General features: G+C 40.1%; 1 protein-coding gene across 2 annotated transcripts in view; it reads left to right on the top strand.

The window, feature by feature from the left end:
* Window positions 1–13,675, top strand: part of ap3b1a (adaptor related protein complex 3 subunit beta 1a) — a 257,151-nt gene that overhangs the window by 161,208 nt on the left and 82,268 nt on the right. The window lies entirely within an intron of this gene.

The following is a 13,675-nucleotide window of genomic DNA, read 5'->3' as shown; positions in this document are numbered from 1 at the left end:
AACAGTGAAGTAAAACTTGATACTTTGGAGTTTTAGACAAATGAAGGGCGATTATGTTGAAGTACATTAGTTCCTAAGAGAAGATGACAGAAATAGTTGTTGATTTCTATAGCATGAAAGTCTCAAGTGAGAGAATGTAATAAGCGGACATTCATTTAAAGCTGAAGTGTGAAGTTCTTTCGAGTCATGAAGGATGCCAGGTCTCTTGAATTCTCTATTGCAGAAGGTTATGGAGGCTAGATCACAAGAGATATTTGAAGAGGAAGTAGACACATTCAAGGAATTAATGGCCACATTAAAACTGCAAAAATCCTCTATCCCACTTTCAGAATGGTCAGCATTTGATTCAAAAGGACACGGTTCCCATGCTCCCTTCAAATACTCTGGTACCTCATTCCCACACTCACTTTAAACTTGTTGGTACTCCCTCTTTCTGTGCCCCCTTTAAATGCACCTGGTGAACTGGAGAATTTGTTATACTTCAAAATGGATGATTTTAAAGAGTGTTGGCATATTAATGGCATTAGTATCGAATTGTCTGGAAAATCTGCCAGTCCAGCAGCACCAAAGTCACAAAGGTGCTGAATTATCAGTGTAGTGGACACAGAAGTATTGAGGCCTGGGGCTGATAAATCATTATCATACTGAATGGCAGGACAGACGAGGGGCGAAGTGGCCTGTTTCTGCTCCTGCTTTTTTTGTGTATATTTTTGTGCCAATGTTATAAGTTTAAGTGTTGAAATCTCAGAAAGGAAAGATGATTTAATCAAATTTGAATAATAGAATAGCAAGAAAATATCAGAACCAGTCAGGGAAAGTTAATTTTTTTGTGTAATACGATTGATGAGTTTCAAATTCAATTAAAGTAAAGAATTAAGAGGATTGAGTATTGTTTATGCTAATTATTAAAATAATCTGTAAATCATATTGAAAGTTTAAAACTAAAAGTATTGATGGCCTGTTTCAAATTTGGTGTACTGTATAAAAAAACGAATTTTAAAACAAAAACTAATCAAATCCATAATTTCAGTAGACACAGTAGCAATGAAAACTGTATGATGATACAAAGAAAATAGCACAAGCTATTCATGAATGAATCTATGTAGGTACTGAGTGCTGGAAAAAAACTCTGATCCATATTTTTAAATAAAAAGAAACAAATTGTCTATATCTTTCTGCCCGATCTGTTTATAAGTGTGAACAAAGTGGTATCAGTGGGAGACCTGTCAATGCATTTGGTTTGTCAATGATTGTGTATAAATGTGGGCAGAGTAAGAAATAAAATTTGCACGTAAAATACGATTTCATTTGCCTTCTCAGCAGCTCCATTGCTCATGCTGTGGTGTGAAATTTTCATTTTACGCAGTTTGCAAGCAAAAGGCTATGAATTATGTATTGAGCTAGAGAAATCCTCAGTTTCCTGCTTTGTGCCACAAATGCCTTTATCAAGGTTCCATCTCTATTACGAGGATGAATCTCTGATTCAGGAATATTTGATCAGATATGGTTTTAACTTCATTATTTGTTTCTGTTATTAAGCTTTTTCAATGACAGTTACTTGTCTGCCTGTCACAGGAAAATCCGGATAGATGGTGACTGGAATGTCATGCTTTTTTCTTCTTTAATAGATTTTTTATCATCAAAACGCTTGGAAAGAGTTACATCTGACACTTCAGACAAATGCATTGGGAAAATACAAATGTGAAGTATTTAATATCCCACTGTTTGAAGGTGTCACTCTCTTGGTATTTCAGACTTATGTTTTGTTAAACTGTGCATCAATTTTTTGTGTGTAGAGCAGATTTAAGTTCCATTAAATGAAAATAATTGTTATAAGTTCATCCATGCAATGTAGTTAGCAAATCACACATCTAGAACTCCTCCCTCACTGCATATGACTTAGCAGATCAAGGAAAGTGGATAAAGGACTTCTCATCCGCTTGAGTCTGTTCCAGAATGTATTACGTCCAGGTCAGTTTGTCCATCTCCCTGAAAACATTGTCACCCCTGTTGTGAGCTAGCTGTCAGCTTTTTTCGGCTTTGTGAGTGCTGATTGGTTTGATGGGATATATGTGAGGAAGGCCACATGCTTCCATTGGGAAGTTGCCTCTGGAGACTTTACACAAGTTTTGTGAGATGAGTGGTAGATGAACAACTGACATATATGGCCTGTGATTAATGAGAAATACTGGGCCGTTATCTGTCTGTGATAACCCGGTGCCCAAACCTGAACTTACGCTCCTGCTACTGCCAGAGTACGTAACCTTGAAGCAATCCTTCCTGATCTGTGTATTCAGCCCCACTTGGGATAAAAGCCAGGAATTCTGTTGTGCATTACAGCTTTTTGATTGTTTTCTGCAATTTTGTAGTTTTGTCTTTGAAATGTACTTACAGCAGAAATTTGTTTTCAATTGAAAACAAAGATATGGAGTTGTCGTATTGGTTGTGACACACCAGCCGTATAAAAATGATAAAGGGATTTTTATACACTATCTAGGAAAAGGATGAGGATCCTGATGACCCTAAGTTAACCAAATGGTAGAGCCAGGGTTAACCAAGTCAAAGCTTGGAAACTAGTAATAACCATTAAACACGTTGAGTATAAAAATGCCTAGCTAATTTGCTGAATTCTGATTTTAATCTTGTTCTGACCAATTCTCAAGTGAATCAAATTAGAATTTATTAAAATCAGTGGAATTGTACACCATAAGGTAATGAGGTTTACATTGAACAAAAAAAAAACAAAAATGCTCAGATCAGCCAATCATGTCCTATTACCCAACAGATGCCATATGTTTGAACTCTAGTGATGCTTGAAGCATAATTTAACTTGTTGTCTGAAAGATTTAATTGTTTGTATGCCACATTGCTACTTTCCAACTGTACTTGCATTGAAATGCAGAGATTTGAACAATCCTAAATCAGGTGTCTAATAGTTTTCAGATGTTTGCAGGTATGATTTCCTGTCAAGTATTGCACAATGTATTTAACTATTTTTCTATTTAACTAAAAGTTCTTCCCCTTGTGAACATTTATCACTTTGAAACAATTGGTGTGATTTTTTTTAAAGAAGGTTGAGATTTAAAACTTTCTCAGTTTGTGGCAAGCTCTGGATTACTTATCACTTTTTCCTAAGTAGTAAAATTCGTACAGTCTGGATCAGCTTGAGTACTGTGACAGTTTGCAACCTTGATTTCTCCCTATCACATAGGTCTAATTAAAAAGCCTTCCTGTTGTTTATTTTGCCACTTTTTGAGAAGTGCCGATGTTGCCTTGGCTGAAGGGCCTGAGTGGACACCACCTTAAGGATCAGTCTGTTGTATCTACCTGTCACTCATTTCAGAGTGACATTGTTTCATTTTTGATATGATTGGTGCATGGCGTAAAGGCTGTACAAACAGAAATGTAGCTCTTAATCTTCATGGTTATAGGATCATGTAATGATTCTGTACAGGAGTCCATTTGGCCTAACAAGTAATTTTGTTCTACCCTACCCTTCATAATATCCTTGATTTTTCTTTCAGACTATAAGACATGGGAGCAGAATTAGGCCATTCTGCCCATTGAGTCTTCTCCATCATTCCATCAGGGCTTGCTTATTATCCTTCTCAACCCCATTCGCCAGCCTTGTCCCTGTACGCCCTGACAAAACAAGAACCTATCAACCTCTGCTTTCAATATACTCAATGACTTGGCCTCCACAGCCATCTCTGGCAATGAATGCCACAGATTCAGTACCCTCTGACTGAAGAAATTCCTCATCTCTGTTCTAAATGGATGCCCCTATATTCTGAGGCTATCCTGTCTGGTCTTAGACTTCCCCAGTACAGGTTTCCCCCGCCATCCGAAGGTAGAGCGTTCCTATGAAACGGTTCGTAAGCCGAAATGTCATAAAGCGAAGAAGCAATTACCATTTATTTATATGGGAAAATTTTGTGAGCATTCGCAGACCCAAAAATAACCTACCAAATCATGACAAATAACACATAAAACCTAAAATAACAGTAACATATAGTAAAAGCAGGAATGATATGATAAATACACAGCCTATATAAAGTAGAAATATCTTTCCACAATCATTACTGAACTATTCTCCGTAGCAAAATTTCTCACGCAAGCGCCATCGGCAGAAAATCTCACGCAAGCGCTGTTGGCAGAAACACTCTCTCCAGTAACCTTTAAGTTATGAAGCTGCCAAATCATACCAAATAACACGTAAAAACACACAGCCTATATAAAGTAGAAATAATGTATGTACAGTATAGTATCACTTACGGGAATCGGGAAGATAGCTTGCCAAGCTGAGTCGTCGCAGGTTGGGGTGGCGCAGTGGCCCCCACCCTCCAGGCCGCCGAGTGATACATTGCCGCGAAGCATGCAGGAATGCAGTGGTAGCCGGGAGATACACAGCACATCTTTAAGAAAAAAGCCGAAATAAACAAGCTAATTAATTAATTTCCGATTGCGTCGTCTCTGATCTGGGCCGACAATTATGTGTCGGCAGCACCTAATTAATTAGCATGTTTATTTTGGCTTTTTTCTTAAAGATGTGCTGTGTGCCTCCCAGCTACCGTTGCATTCTCCGCGAATCAGTATCTGTCCGTGGTCTGGGGGTTGGGGTGGTGGGACACCGGGGTGTCGTCTGTTTCCATTAGAGCAGGCAGCTCATCTTCTTCTATCTCTGCCCACCTCGATGTTGAAGGTCGAGGTTCATTGTCTGCTGTGGCTGATGTGGAAGGCTTGCTTGACTGCTGAGCCTCGCACATTTTTCTATCACACAGTTCTTTGTAAGGACTCAAACCATCCTGCAAATATCTCCTAAACCGACGTACCCTTTCAAAATTAAAGTGGTACTTTATCATTACTCATTCGGTTTCGATTGTTATCCTTTTTTCTTCCAATTGCATCAGCTCTTCATCTGTCAGTTCTTGGTGATGGGATGCCAAAACTTCTTCAACATCATGTTCGTCAGCTTCCAGAAGCCAAACTGACGTTGTCCTTACTTCATTCACCACGATCAAAACGCTTAATTATGTCTAGCTTTATGCTAACTGTAACACCCTTACGAGCTCTCTCAGGCTTTTCCGATACCTTAGAACTCATCTTGCAAACGGCTGCTCACAGGCTCATGTTTAAGCAATGCCGGCAAGAATCCTGTTTCGAATCCGGGGGAGAGCAGCTGCTCGGAGCGTGTGCTGCCTTTTATCGCACGCTTTTTTTTTTCGTAACAGTGAAAACACCTTCTGAAAGCGAAAACAGGGTACTAATGTAGGTCTTTTGTAACAGTGAGGTTTCGTAAAGCGAATGTTCGAAAAGCGGGGGTCACCTGTATAGAAAACATCCACTCTGTCTAGGCCTTTCAATATTCGAAAGTTTTCATTGAGATTCCCCCGCCCCAGCAATTACAGGCCTACAACCATCAGATGCTCCTCATACGTTAACCTTTTTATTCCCAGCATAATTCTCGTTAACCTCCTCTGGACCTTCTACAGTGCCAGCACATTCTTCCTTAGATAAGGGGCACAAAATTGCTCATAGTTCTCCCAAGTGCAGTCTGACCAATGGCTTATAAATCCTCAGCATTGCATCTTTGCTTTTATATACCAGTTCTCTTGAAATGAATATTAACATTACATTTGCCTTCCTTACCACCAACTCAAACTGCTAACCTCCCAAGTCCTTTTGCACCTCAGAATCTTGAATTTTCTCCCCATTTAAAAAATAGTCTACCTCTTCTACAGAAGTGCGTGACCGTACACTTCCCTACATTATATTCCATTTGGCAGATCTTTACCCTTTCTCCCAATCTATCTTAAGTCTTTCTGCAGACTCCCTGCTTCCTCAAGCTACCTGCCCCTCCACCTATCTTTGTATCATCTGCAAACTTTGCTACTAAGCCATCAATTCCATCATCAAAATCCTTGAAATATAATATGAAGAGAAGCAGTCCTAACACTAACCTTGCAGAGCACCACTAGTCACTGGCAGCTAACCAGAAAATGCCCCTTTATTCCCACACTCCTACCAGTCAACCAGTCTTCTATCCATGCTATTATCTTTCATGTAATACCATGGACTCTTATTTTGTTAAGCAGCTTCATGTGTACTTTGTCAAAGACCTTATGAAAATCCAAGTAAACAACATCAGCCGACTCTCATTTGTCTTTTCTGCTTGTTATTTCCTCAAAAAATTCCAACAGATTTGTCTGGCATGATATTCCCTTAAGTAAAGGATGCTGACTTTGGCCTATTTTATCATTTGCCTCCAAGTATCCCAAAACCTCATCCTGAGTAATGGACTCCAACATCTTCCCACCACTGAAGTCAAGCTAACTGGTGTATAATTTCCTTTCTTCTGCCTCTCTCCCTTCTTGAGGAATGGAGTGACAATTGCAATGTTCTGGTCCTCCGAAACTATTCCAGAATCTAGTGGTTCTTGAAAGATCATTACTAATGCCTCCACAACCTCTTCAGCTACCTCTTTCAGAACCTTGGGTTGTAGTTCATCTAGTCTGGGTGACTTACAGTATCTTCCTTCAGAGCTTTCAACTTCCCAAGCATCTTTTCCTTAGTAATAACAACTACACTCAGTTCTGGCCCCTGACACACTCAAATTTCTGGCATATTGCTAGTGCCTTCCACAGTGAAGACACAAAATACTTATTAAGTTCATCTGCCATTTCTTTGTCCCCCATTACACCAGTGTCATTTTCCAGCAGTCCATTATCCACCCTCATCTCTCTTTTACTTTTCATACATCTTTTTTTAAAAAACTTTGGTAACTTCTTTCATTATTGGCTAGTTTACCTTTATATTTCATCTTTGCTCTTCTATGGATTGTTTAAAGTTATTTTCTGTTACTTTTTAAAATCTTCCCAAGCCTAACTTCCCACTAATTTTTGCTATATTATATGCCCTCCCTTATGCTTTTATGCCATCTTCGACTTCTCTTGTCAGCCAAAGTAGCCTCATGCTCCCATGAGAAAACTTCTTCATCTTTGGGATGTATCTATCCTGTGCCTCCTAAATTGCCCCCAGAAACTCCAGCTATTGCTGTTTTGCCATTATGCCTGTTAGTGTCCTGCACCTTCTGAATTGCTCCTTGAAACTCCAGCCATTGCTTTCTGCTATCATCTCTAATAGTGTCCCCTTTTAGTCCGCTTTGGTCAGCTCCTCTCTTGTGCCTTTGCAATTCCCTTTACTCCACTATAAAACTAATACATCTGACGTGAGCTTCTCCCTCTCAAACTGGAGGATGAATTCTATCATATTATGATCACTGCCTCCTAAGGGTTCCTTTACCTTAAGCTTTCTAGTCAATTATTCGTTACACAACACTCAATTCAGAATTGTCCTTCCCCTAGTGGGCTCAATCACAAGCTGCTCTAAAATGCCATCTCAAAGGCATTCTGCATATACCCTCTCCTGAGATCCTGATTTTCCCAATCTACCTGTATATTGAAATCCCCCATGACTGTCATAACATCACCTTTTTTACATGCTTTTCTGTTTCCCATTGTAATTTGTAGACCACATCCTGGCTACAGTACATCAGGGTCTTTTTATCCTTGCAGTTTCTTCACTCTACCCACAAGGATTCTACATCTTCTGATCCTATGTTACTTCTTAGGATTTGATTTCATTTTTTTTACCAACAGAGCTACCCCACCCCTTCTGCCTATCTGCCTGTCCTTTAGATGCAATGTATATCCTTGGATGTTAAGCTCACAACTATGATCTTCTTTCAGCCGTGACTCAGTGATGCTCACAACATCATACCTGCCAATCTCCATCTGTGCTACAGGATCATCTACTTTATTCCATATACTGTGTGCATTCAAATATAACACTTTCAGTCCCGTATTCATCACCCTTTTCAATGTTGCCCCCATGTTACACTTCAACTCATGACTGCAAATTTGCCATATCAACTGCCTCATCCTCAGCCCTATCACTCTGGTTCCTATACCTCTGTCAGCTTAGTTTAAACCCTCCCCAACAGCCCTTTTTCTCCAAAAGGAAATTGGATAAGTAATTGAAGCGTCCCTTCCGTTGACTGTACTGTTTTCCATCAATGCTGCCTGGCCTGCTGAGTTCCTCCAGCATTTTGTGCGTGTTAACTTCTACTATCCTCCGTCCCCTCCCCACAACTTTTTATTCTGACGTCTTCACTCTTCATTTCCGGCCCTGAAGAAGGGTATCAGCTCAAAACGTCAACTGTTTGTTCATTTCCATAGATGCTGCCTGACCTGCTGATTTCCTCTAGCATTTTGTTTGTGTTACTTTGGATTACCAGCAAGTGCTAAATTTCTTCTGTAAATAAAGGAAGGCTACTTTGCAGTTACAATTTTACCCTCTGTTCTAATAGGCAATCTTTCCTAGTTTTTTTTTAAACCAAATGTAGGTAGTCAAAGTATTTCTGTTGATTGGCGCAAGAAAAAGATGCATGTGAAGATTTAAGGAAGTAAATTGAACTGGTCAGTAAGAAGTCTCATACAGGATCTCAGCTGGGCAACAGCTAATCTGTCCTCACAGACAGGACCCAGGCTGTAAAAATAGGGGACAAGCTCTCCTCTACAATCACTCTGAGCACCGGTGCCCCACAAGGCTGTGTACTCAGCCGTACTCACTGTACACCCATGATTGTGTAGCCAAGTTTCCATCAAACTCAATATATAAATTTGCTGATGACACAACAATTGTAGGCCGTATCTCGGGTAATGATGAATTTGAGTACAGAGAGGAAATGAAGAACCTGGTGGCATGCTGTGAAGACAACAACCTATCCCTCAACGTCAGCAAGATGAAGGAATTGGTTGTTGACTTCAGAAGGAGTAGCTGACCGCAGGACCCAATTTACATCGGTGGTGCGCAAGTGGAACAGGTCAAAAGCTTTAAGTTCCTCGGTCAATATCACAAATGGCCTGACTTGGTCCAACCAAGCAGAGTTCACTGCCAAGAAGGCCCACCAGCGCCTTTACTTCCTGAGAAAACTAAAGAAATTGGCCTGTCCCCTAAAAACCCTCACTAATTTTTATAGATGGACCGTAGAAAGCATTCTTCTAGGGTGCATCACAACCTGGTATGGAAGTTGTCCTGTCCAAGACCGAAAGAAGCTGCAGAAGATCGTGAACACGGCGCAGCACATCACACAAACCAATCTTCCGTCCTTGGACTCACTTTACACCGCACGCTGTTGGAGCAGTGCTGCCAGGATAATCAAGGACACGACCCACCCAGCCAACGCACTTTTCATCCCTCTTCCTCCGGGAGAAGGCTCAGGAGCTTGAAGACTCATACGGCCAGATTTGGGAACAGCTTCTTTCCAACTGTGATCAGACTGCTGAACGGATCCTGACCTGGATCTGGGCTGTACCCTCCAAATATCCGGTGCTACCTCTTGGTTTTTTTGCACTACCTTACTTTACATTTTTCTATTTTCTATTTATGATTTATAATTTAAATTTTTAATATTTACTCATTTTTACTATTTTTAATATTTAATATTTGTAATCCAGGGAGCGGGAAGCGCAGACTCAAATATTGCTGTGATGATTGTACGTTCTAGTATCAATTGTTTGGCGACAATAAAGTATAAAGAATTTAACCACACTTGAGAGCTGTACTCTGCTGCAGGGTACATCACACCATAGTGGGTATTGCTATACTTCATAGTGGGTGTTGTTTTATTGTCTGACCTCCATGTGAATCACATGAATTTCCAGATTTTCTTTTTTCTGGACAAAGATGCTTTTTATCTCTTCCCAGAATGGTTGATCCCACATTTTGTTACTATGACCTCTACTTTGCATTACATCATGTGCATCTTGTTTGAAATCCTTGCCCATTTCTGTTACATGTCTTCATGGAATTACATAGACAAATTTTAAATTTTCATCCTTCTGCTTCAATTTTTTTCATGGGTTTGGCCTTTACATTTGCATTCAGCCCATGAAGGTCGAATTCAATCGGCCTTACATGCATTACCTTCCCCGTTTCCTGCATTATCTATGTTCTCTGTTCATATGCTACCTAAGTAACAGTACATTTCCAGCATTTTGCTGTTACTTACTGATTTACAATGTTTTGCTTCTAATTTTCTCATTTACCATTTTATAGCCAGAGAACAAAATTGCAACTTAATTTCTTTCCATTCTTGAATTAGCACTTCTGCATACCAGGGTCCATCCTTATCCCTTCCATAAAAAGCTGGCTGTATGTACATAGATGTCCATTCACTACAGTACATTGACGCTGGACTTCCTTAGCTGAGCCTTCCACTACTGATTTGCCATTTTCTCCATCAAATAATGAGAAATTTAAACAATTGTCCTTTGTCTCTTTCCTAAGGCATGCATGCTATCTCCCATTTTCCATTCTTTTCTGCCCACTATCTGTATTGGTCTCATCTTAGGCTTAATAGTTCAATGGTTCCATTTAATATCAGAAAATGTATACAATGTACAACCTGAAATTCTTACTCTCTGCTGACATCCACGAAACAGAAGAAAACCCCCAAAGAATAAATGACAAGAAAACATTAGGACCGCAAAGCCCCCCTTCCCCCTCCCATGCACAAGCATCAGCAAAGTATCAACCCTTGTCCCACCTGCCTCAACAAAAACATCAGCCCTCCCACCACCCTCCATGCAAGCAATAAGAAAGCCTCCAAAGAGACCATGATCTAGAGTTCATCAGAAGCCACTGCTTCTCCCAACAGTTTGACATGCCAGAGGCTCTCTCACTTATGAGGGAGAGAGAGGTATCGCTTCTGCCACAGCAAGAAAATACTGAGAAAAGCTTCCACATCTGCTGAAACTGTATATACTTTTGCCTCGTACTTAATTTCCTTTCGCTAGAGTCCAGCAAAGCTTCTGTTTTAGCATTTTCATGTTATTTTCCAATCTCTCCATGCCCTTGTGCCTTCATAGCTCTGTAATTTCCCACAGCACTGCAAACCTCAAGATTTGAGTTGCTCTAATTCCAGACTCATGCACTTTCATGATTTTAATTGTCCTACAGCTGCTGGTTATGCTCTGGAGCAGAACTCAGGAATTCTCTTACTAAACCTCTCAATCTCTCTAGCTTTCTCCTTTTCTAATTCACTTTTTATGAATGTATCTCTTTGACCAAATTGCTGTAGTATCACCCAAAAGAGCTTAATATCAAGTTGTAGTAATGTTCCTGCAAAGAACGTCAGCATGTTTCTCAAAGTGAAATGAGACTGTTGTTTCTGTTAACTCTGCTATCACAGCCTAACTTATAAATGCTATTCTTTGTGATATTTAGTTGTGATTGCTATCTTTACAGTTGATGGAAAAAATATTGTATTAGTTCAATTATTAATAATTGTTCCACTTTTTGTAATCTTCATCCTCCACAACCCTGAGCATTGGAGGTTTCAAAGACCAGTTAGTAAACGTCAACTTTGCATCAACACAGGTATCATTAAATAGAAATGTTTTACAACGAGCAGTGCACAGGATTATAATCTTAGAATGGCTATAATACCAGCGGAGTCATTGGCCCCATTGCATCCATGCTAGTTTTCTACTAGAGCAAGTCACTGCCCTTCTCTGACACCTTGCAGGTGTTCTATCCAATTCCCTCCTCATCCACAGGCCCTGCATTCTCAGTTCCAGTTACATGCTAGGATGAAGTATTTTCCCTCCTGTCACTAGTAATTCTCTTCCCTTTCTTTTATACTTATGACCTCTAGTCCTTGACTGCTTCACCAAAGGGAATAGCCTATTACTATCCATTCTTTCCAGATCCCTCCTCATGGTGTAAGTTTCTACATTTTTATAGCCACCTCCAGAGAAAATATTCCCAACCTCTCCCAATCTATTCTAGTAGTTGTAGTCCCTTATCCCAGGACCCATTCTTGTAGTTCTCCTGCAGCATTTCTCCAATTCCTGCATACCTTCATACAATGAGGTGACCAGAACTGAAAAGAATTCCCCAGCTGATGCCAGAATTTTCCTCTATCCAAACTCCTGGAATGACTTGGATTAACTGCTGCAGCATTTAAATGGCATTGCAAAAGGGTAGGACACTATTGGCTCTAAAAGACCAAAGAGGTCCTTCTAAATGACTATGAATGGTTGTGCAATGCATCTAAAATGCTTTAAGTTTAATGCATCTAATGTACTGTACCTTACTACGGCTATGGCATTGCAGTATTTTGCTTCTGCATTCTGGAGCCGTAGAGAAGAAGCAAAGCTATGATTCTTGCTGCTAATAAGCCAGCCTCTCTGAAGAGAAGTACACTTGACTAAATGTTGAATGAAAGAGAGAAAAAACAGTCAATATGAGCAAAATTGAATGTTTTGTCAGCTCTCACTGCCTTAGCTTACGTGCAGAATATTCACTGTGGGAAGGGTCTGGAATATCTGGGTCCGTATGTATTAGACCCAAGTTTTCAGTAAAGGAAATAAAAAGAGTGCACAGTTGGGCTTATTTATTTCTGTCATTGGCTCACTGGTATATTGTTTTGTCATGCTAAAAAGTATAACTATAAGATGGCTGTATGCCGTACAATGGGTTAGAAGGAGCTGTGCTGAGTTTCAGAATAATTTTTAGCTTTTATTAAGTTCAAAGCACATTTATTGTCAAAGTATGTGTACATTGTACAATCTTGAGATTCGTCTCCTTACAGGCAGCCACAAAACAAAAAAAAACAAAAGAACCTGTTTAAAAAAAGACTGTCAAACACCAAATGTGCAGAGAATACGAACATCAATCATGCAAACAATACAAGTAAGCAAATAGCTTTCAGAACAAATGTGAGACCACAAACATAAAGCTAGGTATCACAGCCGGAGGTGAAGCAGGCCACAGCCTTTGTTCAGCACAGAGCTGAGTAAATGTCACAGAACAGCAAGCAGAACCAGCCCAACCCTCACCTCTGGTCCCAACGCCCTGCATTTTCAATCCGGCCCAGTCTTCAAATTGTCCCAACACTGGCTCATTCCTCATCATAGGTCCTGGGCTCTGTGGCTTCAATGTGCCCTGGGCCTGGTCTCCACCGCCACATTTCAGCCTGTACCTGACCTTTCGAAATCGGCCTGGCACTTGATTGATCAAACTTCGGGCCTTTCCTGGCTTTCTGTTTTAGAGGACGGGCTTCGTCCCGACTCTGCCTCAGCTCCGTTCGTCCTGACTCTGCTTGCACCCCTTGCCTCGACCCTCAACTCTGCCTTGCCTCCAATTGCCTCTCCACAGTTTGCAGTGATGGGTTACCAGAAAAAGTGCCATTAATAAATTATTCAGTTGTTTTCTCTGTTTTGTTTACAGCTGATAGGTAGTTACTGGGCTTCACCAGCACCATCTCAAACTGCAGATAGAATTGGTGTAAAGTAATTGGTTTTAAATTCTGAAAATTTTTGTTTCACCTTTTGAACTTGATTTATACTTTTTAACAGAAAGTAATGGTGACTTTGATTGCTTAAGTTGAAGGCAGTCATGATATAGAAAATGCATCTATGTTTTGATTTACAGATTAGAGCTGAGATTAGAAAATTATAATTTTAGTCAGTCCAATATTGTGCCTTAACTTGAATTTAAGAACATCCCTGATTCACTACTGTGACGTTTCAATTTATCACATCAGCTAACCTCGGACTGCTAAATGACAGGCAGTTTCTTTTTGCTGTGGACCTGTGCCCTTCGGGAA

This window comes from Mobula hypostoma, chromosome 5 (genome assembly GCF_963921235.1).
Source record: "Mobula hypostoma chromosome 5, sMobHyp1.1, whole genome shotgun sequence".
Classification (NCBI taxonomy): domain Eukaryota; kingdom Metazoa; phylum Chordata; class Chondrichthyes; order Myliobatiformes; family Myliobatidae; genus Mobula; species Mobula hypostoma.
The sequence above is the reverse complement of the archived record's forward strand: the minus strand, read 5'-3'. Positions and strand labels throughout refer to the sequence as shown.